Consider the following 9018-nt stretch of genomic DNA (forward strand, 5'->3'; position numbering starts at 1 on the left):
GAACTTGTAGATTGCTTTTAAGTAGGATTGTCATTTTCATAATGCTCAGTCTTCTTATCCATTAACAAGGATACATGGATGAGTCTAGATAGCATTATGGCTGAGTGAAATAACTTGGTCACATAAAGAAAAATACCACATAAAACCACTATCATGAAAATAGGAGGATAGCTGAGTAAGATATGTATAAATGTTCAAAGGGGGAAGGGAAAAGGGGGAGCAGAAAAAGGGGCGTAGAGAAAACCCACCTGGATAGTAGAGGTTGGTGAGTGGAGGAGGGAATGAAAGAATAGGAAAGGGTCAATGGGGACTTGAAAAGGCAGGGTGATAATAAGCATAGATTAATGGTAATTAATTATTTAAAATATAATGTATATTAATTATTATTATTATATAAAACACAATTGTACAGTGTTTGCTTCAGCAGCACATATACCAAAATGGAACAATACAAAGAAGATTAGCATGGTCCCTGCACAAGGATAACACACAACTTCGTGAAGTGTTCCATATTTAAAAAACAACAACACAATGTCCATGAATGAAATACAATGTATGTGACTAATTGTATAAAACACACACAAAGTACGTGTAAGAAACACAATGTATATGCTGTATGCACACCACTAAACAATTTACAAACAAACAAAAACCAAAGAAATTTACTGGCTAATCCACAATTAGTGACACAGAATGGGACCTTCTAAAAATCAAGTCTCTGTGTGCATCAAAAACTTTTCCAATAATATAAAAAGAAAACCTACAGACTGGAAAAAACCAGTTGGTAATGACATCTCAGACAAGGGTCTCATAACAAAAGTTTACAGAATACTACAGGGCTTCCACAAGGAAAAGACTGAAAACCCCATCACAAAATGGACAAAAGACAAGGGAAGACTCTTCACAAAGGAAGACAATCAGATGACAGATACATGGAAAAAATGCTCAAAATCACTGGCAGCAAGAGAGATGCAAATCAAAACCACAACTGAGATATCACTTCACCTCAAAGTTTAACAGGACAGCAAGCAATGCAAGTTGGAGAGGATGTGAATTTAGAACTCTCATGTACTTCTGGTGAGATTGTAAAATGGTACAACCATTCTGGAAGGCCATTTAGCATTTCCCCTAAAAGTTGGATATAAAAATCCCATCTGACCTACCAATTTACCTAGGAATATATCCCGGAGAAAAATAGAACTGAAACACAGAGATTGTATAGCTATATTCAGAGCAGTGTTATCCACAAATGAATGGATTGAGAACTTACAATATATTCACACAGTAATACTATGCAGCACAAGAAATAATGATTTTATAAAATACTATTTCACTTGGTCTCATAAGGACAAATACTAAATAAGACCATTACTTTAAACATAGAATGATAACTAGTAAGATGTATATAAATGTCCAAAAGGGGAAAGGAGAAGGGAACAGAAAAGGGGAAAGGGTGGAATCACTAAAATAACAGAGTGAGTGGGCAGGTTGGGAGGAGGGGAATGAAGGAATAGAAAAGATTCAATGTAAACGTGAAAAGATGGGATAATAACAAGCAAAAAGAATAATGGTAATTAATGATAATGACACTTGGTACCAGCAGCCAGGAAATAAAGAGGCATTGCTGGGGATATCTGCAGTTAGGAACCTTTCCAAATTATTGAGGAGTAGTGATGTCAGTTTGAGGACTAAGGCTCGTCTGATTCAGGCCATAGTCTTTCTGATTACTAACTGAGTTCTGGACAATGAATAAGGATAACAGAATAAAGAATTGATGTCTTTGAGCTGTGGTGTTGTAGGAGAGCACTGAGCATCTCATGGACAGCCAACAGAACAAACAGATATGTTTTGGATATAGTGCAGCCAGAGTGCCCTTTGGAGGCAAGAATGATGAGGCTTCACCTCATGTACTTTGGACATGTTGCTAGGATGTGCTATTCCCTAGGGAAGGATATGATGTTGGAAAGATTGGAGGGTCGGCGAAGCAGAGGAAGACCATCAACCAGGTGGATTGACACAGTGACTGCTGCAATGGGCTCTTGTATATCAGGAAGTGTGAGGATGGCATAGGATAGGACTGGGTTCAGATCTTTTGTTAATAGGGTCACTATGACTCATACTCAACATGATGAAATCTAACAACAACAATAAATGATATAAAATATTACTTATATGAACAATTATATGAAACAAGTACAAATGAAATTTTGTAAAAATCACAATGCATAAGAATGAAACACAATGTAAACAAATTTTTGCATGAAAACCAACAATAAAAGATGAGGGGCAGAAAATGCAGAAAGAGATAATCACTGGGATTGTGGAGGTTGGTGGGGGAAGGGAGAGAGTGGAAGAAGGGTCAGTGGTAACTTGGAAAAACTGTATGATAATAGATATGGATAGGTGATAGTTAACTGTATGAAATACAGGGTGTATGAGCCATTGTGTGAGACACAATGTGTATAGATAAAGCCCAGTGTGTATGGGGCTTATGCAAATCAGTTTAAAGTGGAGAGGGATGAAAAAAATGTACAATATAAATAAACACTGGATATTGGAGATTTAGAAAGAGAGCAATACTGCCTTTGGAAGATTCTGCCTTGGACATAAGCTTGGTATAAGTAGAATCTGGTAGTGGGTGTTGGGGCCTGACCAAAGGGAAAGATTAAGTCTTACCTAGAACTCTGAGAAGATGTGAATTTGAATGGATTTGTAGATCCAACTTAGGTTTTTGATTGAAGGGATTCCCATTTGAAAGAAGGGCAAGCAGGAAAAGAAAGAAGGAAAAAGAAAAAAGGAAAGGAAGAGACTGTTTAAAACTGGAACAAGCTGTTTGGCTTCTGAGTTAGGGTAAAGTTGGTACCCATCAGAGCCCACCTCCAGGATTTGAGGTTGGAGGGAGCTGGCCAGTATGCTCACTCAAAGCCCTCACTTGGATCCACAGGAGTGGGAGTGAGTTAAATACATCAATGGAGAAACAGGCTGAGCTTGGACATATTCCTTCAGTACCATCCACTTAGCATGCACGGATGTATGCATAGACAGGAAAGGGTTGTTGGTTTGAGTAGCAGAGAGTCATGAGGACCCCAGGCTTGTTGACTTGGCCATGTGTGGATGCGAGGGCTGAGTGAAGGGAAAAACAAATGCAGGGAGAATTGTGGACTCCTGTGTCTGTGGCTGATGCTCATGGCGGGGGATGAGTTGATCAGAACCCAATCAGATGAACAGAAGATGATTCATGCTGTGAGCCAGAGTTGATAATTGCAACCTGATGCCTTGCTCTGGACTGGACTTCACTTGTAAATGCAGATACTCCAAGTTTCCAAGTTGCACAGAAGATTCTTCAGCAAAAGGAATATGCTACTTCCCTCAGTACTGGTTTGATAAGGATGGGCAAACCAGAAATTGACTAAGATGGGGTTATTAAGGCATGAGGCATGTAGCTGGCTTACACACATTCATGAATGTGCTTATTATAAGATTGGAGCCAACATTATTCCATATTGATGATCTTGTACCCAAATAAGTCTGTGTGTTCCAGGAAATAGTGTTGATGTTTACCTCTAGAGAGTTTATGGCCCACTCCAGGAGAGAGTGCATAGTTAAAATAGAGAGTGCTGAAATAATGGAAAATGGCCCCAGGCCCTTCAAAGTGCTGTGACCACACCCCAATCAGCCAGTGTAGAATGGATAAATAACCTACTCTTTCCTTTGCTCAGCTCTGACTCAGAGTGAGTCTCAGTTCACTTCCACCAAAGAGCTCATTTTAAATAAAGCGTATTTGCTATACACTTGGCTAGTGCTGCTTCTGGACTTCCCAGTCAGTTTGAATCTTTCAGTTGTTAGTAAGATTACTGTAAGAGAGGGAACCCACAATATACACGAGTGAAATAAAATGTAAATGAAAGATTGTATAAAACAAAGTATCTGAATGATAAAAATATTAATAAAAGGAGAAAGAGACATACTGTATCCATAAAAAAAGTCTTATCTGCAGAAAATAATGGAAAGTATAGTTAATTTTTTATCTCTGAATATTAAGTGAGATACAGTCCTAACTGCTGTTCTTCTTCTTTAGGTTACTGGGTCAATATTCCATATAGTTAATTAAATGTAACCATTTACTTGACTGAGCTCTGGTGGACTATTGGCAAGAAATTGCACTACAATCCCAAAGACAGGAAGGCAAATGTACCAGCATCTGTGTGGGAGAAAGATGGGCAATCTCCTCCTGTGCTCAGAAAACCCACTGGAGGGAAAGCTATGGGTTGGTTTCAACTCATTGATACACAACAACAACAACAACAATAACCATTTAATACTCACAGTTTAATATTTTTGTAATAGTAAAATGAATACTGGCACTATAATGTTACATTCTGCAAGCATCATCCTGTTTTGTTAGATATTAAGTTTTGGTGAACTATTTCTAAAGCATAAAGTGGAAAATGAAGTTGACACATTAGTAAAGTTCCCTTCATTGTGTTTGAAAATCACATAGCTTTATACTGAGGATTTTTATTCACTTTTTTTTAATTAGGGAAAATAAAAGGAGGGGTGTTCAATGTGTGTTGGTAGGGATTGCATTCATATTTAACAATCTTATTTTTTTCCACTGACCACACAATTTTGAACAAATGTTAGACTACCATTAGATGGTATACCAATTGACATACTTCAGCTAACAGATGCTGCCCTGGACGTGCTCACAAAGTAATGCCAAGAAATCTGGAGAACAACCACTTGGCCAACTGACTGGAAGAGATCTATATTTGTTCCCATCCCCAAAAAAGGTGATCCAACAGAGTGTGGAAACTACAGAACAATATCATTGATTTCACATGCAAGCAAGATTCTACTGAAGATTATCCAAAAACAACTGGAACAGCACATCAGCAGAGAACTGCCAGAAGTCCAGGCTGGGCTTAGAAGGGGTCGTGGTACTAGGGATATTGTAGCTGATGTTAGATGGATCTTAGCTGAAAGCAGGGAATAATACCAGAGGAATGTCTATCTGTGTTCCATTGACTATGCAAAGGTGTTTAACTGTGTGGATCATAACAAACTGTGGCTGACTCTGAGAAGAAAGGGAATCCCAGAATACTTGATTGTTCTGATGTGAAACCTATACTTGGACCAGGAGGCAGCCATCAGAACAGAGCAAGGGAACACCGCATGGTTTAAAATTGGGAACGGCATACACCAGGGATGCATCCTATCTCCATACCTTTTCAACCTGTATGCAGAGCAGATCATCCGGGAGGCTGGGCTCTATGAGGAGAAATATGGGGTCAAGATTGGTGGATGATCTATCAACAATCTGTGTTATGCAGATGACACAACCCTGCTTGCTGAAACTGAGGAAGACCTGAAGCACCTGCTGCAGAGGGTCAAGGACTGCAGCCTCCAATATAGATTGAGGCTCAATGTCAAGAAGACAAAGATTCTCACCACTGGGCCACTTGGAAGCACCAGGATGGATGGTGAAGAGATTGAGATTGTTCACAGCTTTAGTTTGCTTGGCTCCACAGTCAACACCCTTGGCACCAGTAGCCAAGAAATTAAAAGGTGCATTGCCATGGGAAAGTCTGCTGTTAGGGACCTCTCCAAAGTACTGAAGAGCAATGGTGTCTCTTTGGAGACTAAGGTGTGTCTGATACAGGCCATGGCCTTTGCAATCGCTTGTTATGCATCAGAGAGTTGGACAATGACCAAGGAGGATAGAAGGAGAATTGATGCCTTTGAGCTGTGGTGCTGGAGAAGAGTATTGAGAGTACCATGGACTGCTAGGAAAACAAACAGATTCATCCTGGAAAGGGTTAAACTGGGTTGCTCTTTGGAGGCCAGGATTCTGAGTCTCTGTCTAACATACTTTGGACATATTGTAAGAAGAGACCAGTCCTTGGAGAAGGTCATCAGGCTGGGCAGGGTGGAGGGACAGCACAGGAGGGGAAAGCCCTCTTTGAGGTGGATTGATTCAGTGACTGGGGTAATTGGGATGGGAGTGTCAGAGACAGTGCGATTGGCACAGGACAGAGCAGAATTTAGGGCTGTTGTGCATAGGGTCGCTATGAGTCGCAAGCGACTCGATGGCACATAACAACAACAATGTTTAGCAAACTGCAGTTTATTATAGATTTTTAACTATTTAAAATAAGATTTTACCTTAAATGGAAAGATTAGATGAGTATTTAGGGAGAAATGTTCATACTTTGCATAAGTGTATACTTTGAAGCCTCTGGTCAAGTAGGTAAATATCTTTTGCCAGTTAGCTATCAAAAAATACACCATTCTGAGAACAGAACAAGTCTAATATAAAGATCTAGTACATGACTTTCATTCTTTTTAGTTTCAAGTCTTTAATAATTAATTTATTATTTTAAATACACACACACAAGTATATACTATTCCGTTTATTACAAAGTGGTCACAGGACAGTTTTTTGCAATCGTGTCTTTTTTGGGGAGATTTATTGTAAAGTCTTAGATCATTTTATCTCAAAGACTCAGCTGCTCCAACGGAGAAGGATTGGCAATCCTCCTCCCATGCAATTAACTGCCTCTGAGAACCAAGTGGAGGAGGGTCAGCTATTAAGCCTGTTCCAACTACAGCACACAACACAATCTCAAGACTCATTTTGCATCTGTAGTGTATAATTACAAAAACTTTTGGGAATAGATTAGCTTTTCTGGATAGCCCAAACCTCAGAGAAGAGGAATGTTGTACTTCAGATATATGACTCAAGTCAGCCCCAAGGTTAAAGGGACTGATATTTTGAAAGGCATCTTCTAAAATTTTAACATGAGTTCCAGAGTCATGCCAAGACTTTAAAATGGAATTAATGGGCTTTCCTCCTTTCAAGGAGGAATGTTCGTCCCTTTGGTGATGTAACTTTCTAATAAATCTATCATTACTATTTACCCGCAAAAAAAAAAGGAATTAAGACTCAACTCTTAGACTGTTCTATTTACTCACACAGATATGTCTTAGAGAGAGTGCAGCCTTCAAGGCAAGGATGGAAAAGCTTTGATTCATATTTTGGACATGTTGCTAGGAGAAGCTATTCTTTGGAAAAGAATATCATGCTTGGAAAGGAGGCAGGTCAGCAAAAGAGAGGAAGACCTTGAACGAGATGGATCATTGCAATAATGATCTTGAGTGTATCAGAGATGGTGAGGATGGCACAGGATAGAACAGAATTCAAATCAGTTGTTCATATGGTTGTTATGAGTCATACTTGACACATTGGCATCTAACAACTGTGTTCATCTTAGCCTTTAAGTTGACATCATTGCTCCTTAGCACTTTGGAGAAGTCCTTGACAACATATTTTCCAAATGCAACACAGTTTTTGGTTGTTTGACTCTTGTTACCATGAGTATTGATTGTGTAAAATTAAACAACTGATGGCTTCAACCTTTTCGCCATCTATCAAAATGTTGTCTGTTGGTCCAAAGGTGAGAATTTTTGTGTTCTTGATGTTGAAATATAGTTCTTGTTGAAAGCTATAGTCTTTGATCTTTTACAGTAAGTCTTTTAAGTTCTCTTGTAGCGAGCAAGGTTGTGTCATCTGTGTAACACAGGTTGTTTATACATCTTCCTCCGATCCTGATGTCACATTCTCCTTTATAATGGTTTTCTCGGCATACAGATTGAATAGATATGGTCAAAGGATACAGTCCTGCTGCCCCCCTTTCTTAATTTTACACCATGCAGTGTCTCCTTGTTCTATTCAGATGACAACTGCTTGGTCTAAGTACAGGTTCTGCATGAGCACAATTAAGTGTTCTGGGATTCTCATTCTTCTTAATGTTAGCCATAACTTGTTATAATAAAAGTATAATTCCTACTAATGCTTATAAATCCAGTTCTTTGTCAATTCAAAGAAAACACCCTGTAGTGTTTTGTATTAAGCTTTCTCCGAAATTGTAACCAAAAAACTCTTGTGGTTTAATGGTAAAAATGCTGAGCTGCCAACACAAAGGCAAGCAGTTCAACTCCACCAGCTGCTCCAAGGAAGAAAGATGAGTAACTTCCTTTTGTGTGATTTACTGCCTCTGAAAACCTGCTGAAGACTCAGTTGTAAATCATTCCAACTCAACAGTATGTAACAATAACAACAACAACAACAACAACAATTGTATCCAGGTTCCCAAAAGCAGTAAACCAACTTATACCAGTCAGTCTTACGGGTCAAAATGTACTCCATGATTCAGAAGATACTTACGGCCTCATATAAAAAGTACCCAATAGTCCTTCTTCCTCTCTCATTCCACCCAGATGGAGTAGTCTCAATTTTTGCTCACTTTACAATGTCCAGAAATCACTGATAAGGCTCTCTCATCTCATTCCCTAACTAACTCGTTCTAAAAATGTTTCTTTTTATACTTGTTTGCTTACAAAGTTCGTGTGCACTGTTTTTCACACCAGATCTTTCCCATTTCCTTTAACCACCCCTCCCTCTACCCATCAAATTGTGTGACCCTAAGATACGCCCCCACGCTGATCCCCACCCCTCTGCTCCTTCTCTCCCACCCACCCCGACTCCCGCTCCAACTAACTCTGTGTGTGTGTGTGTGTGTGTGTGTGTGTGCCTGCCGTCAAGTCAAATTGGATCTGTCGGATTGGATCCAGCTGGTGGCAAAGGAGGAGATTGTGCTCCTTCTCCAGCGGAGCATCTGGTATATTCTAACTGAATGGCTTTGGAATTGCAGTACAGATTCTTGCCACTAGGCCACCAGAGCGCCCTTCCAACTAACACTTGATTCTTCAGATCTCATCTTAAGTGCCACTACTGTAGAGAAACTTGTTAACCATCTCTTAATCCTGACTAGTTCAAGATCCCAAATGATGCAATCTCACAGCATACCATACTTTTCATTTAAAGCACTTGTTATAACTGTATGTAATGAAATATGTGTTGTTTGTATTATTTCTACGTTTTTGAATCTACTGATGCTTGCCTTGTGACCTAGAATGTGATCTATTCTAGAGAATGTTCCATGCACTTTGGAGAAG

Source organism: Elephantulus edwardii, unplaced genomic scaffold (genome assembly GCF_000299155.1).
Source record: "Elephantulus edwardii isolate Elephantulus edwardi_28Jun2011 unplaced genomic scaffold, EleEdw1.0 scaffold00093, whole genome shotgun sequence".
Lineage (NCBI taxonomy): Eukaryota > Metazoa > Chordata > Mammalia > Macroscelidea > Macroscelididae > Elephantulus > Elephantulus edwardii.